Here is a 1,394-nt window from a genome sequence, read left to right as displayed (position 1 = left end):
GCAGAAACCTGTTTATTCAGGACCTGAGTTAAGTACAAGGCGTAAAATAGTTTTCACAGTAGAGAACAGTCTCAAAACCTAGTAGAAATACACATAATAGTCAGCTAGTATAGTTTCTTCTTTTAATTAATTAATTAACTAATTTACATCCTAGCCACAGTTTCGCCTCCTTCTTCTTCTCTCAGTCTGATGGAGGAAGGTCATTGGCTAATAAAGAAACTGCCTTGGCCCATTTTATAGGTTAGAACATAGGTGGGTGGAGTAAACAGAACAGAATGCTTGGGGGAAGAGGAAGTGAGCTCAGACCTGATAGCTCTGCTCTCTGGGGCAGATGCAATGAAGCTCTGACCCAGGATGGACGTAGGCTAGAATCTATCCAGTAAGTGCACCTTGGTGCTACACACATTAGTAGAATGGGCCAGGCAGCATTTAAATGAATACAGTTTGTGTGTTGTTATTTCAGGGCATAAGCTAGCCAGGCAGCCAGGAGCCAGGCTGTGGGAAGATGCCCACAGCTCCTACTACAGAATGGCACCCAGACGTGTGGACAACTGAATCCACTGAAAGCCTGAGAAATCTTGGGAAAGAGTAAAGCATGTTTTCTTGGTAGCAACAATTTCTCAGGTCTGCTCTGCTTGCTAGAGGCAAGCAAGTGCTCTCATCTAAGAGAGGCTTCCTGACTCAGCTTTAGCTGCAAAACCCTGCAGCTCGTAAGAGCCCTGGCTAGCTCAGTCAGTAGAGTATGGGACTTTTAATCCCAGGGTCATGGGTTCTAGCCCCACGTTGGGCTCTTGTCTTCAAGGAGTATACCTGCAGGATTCCTAAGTCTTCCTGCTTTTAGTTGTAATTTGTAATCCCTGGAAAGTATTTAGATACTATACTGAATAAAGTAGTTTGGAAAACACAGGGATCCCCGACCAATGCCTTCCTTGTTCACTGTGAAATATGTACTCAGTTAAATTTGTGGATGGTGTTTGGATTCCCTAATACATGCTCCATTGAAACCTTTCTCTCAAGCCTAGTTGCTAGCAAAGGAAATTTTTGTGACTGGAACAGGATCTTTCTTATAAGAATGTTATCTTTATTTTATTTTGTTTTATTATTATTTGATTAAAGTAAAACATGAAAGGATGCATCAGTTATGTCATTTTGTTAAATTCTTTAATTTTCACATTCTTTACTTGCAACAACCAGTAGAGGGCAGGAAAGTACTGCCAATGCAATTCTCTTAAGTCTTGTTTCCACAGCTCACTGCTATTAAAAAAAAAAAAAGTCTCTTCTTAGAGATACAGTTTCGTTTTGCTTTTTAAATCAGAATCTAGCAAAAGAAATTGTTTCAGTGTTCTCCAAAGCTTGGTGATTTACCATTGGTCTCAATAAAAAGCAATTGCCGA

The 1,394-nt window shown here is 40.5% G+C and overlaps 1 non-coding gene across 1 annotated transcript; it reads left to right on the top strand.

The window, feature by feature from the left end:
* Nucleotides 1-716: 716 nt before the first annotated feature.
* Trnak-uuu lies at nt 717-790 on the top strand. The gene has a single exon. It is a non-coding gene; the product is annotated as a tRNA-Lys (tRNA).
* The last annotated feature ends 604 nt before the right edge of the window (nt 791-1,394 follow it).

Source organism: Microtus oregoni, unplaced genomic scaffold (genome assembly GCF_018167655.1).
Source record: "Microtus oregoni isolate MIOR12 unplaced genomic scaffold, Mior012 000030F_ref0000283, whole genome shotgun sequence".
Lineage (NCBI taxonomy): Eukaryota > Metazoa > Chordata > Mammalia > Rodentia > Cricetidae > Microtus > Microtus oregoni.
The sequence above is the reverse complement of the archived record's forward strand: the minus strand, read 5'-3'. Positions and strand labels throughout refer to the sequence as shown.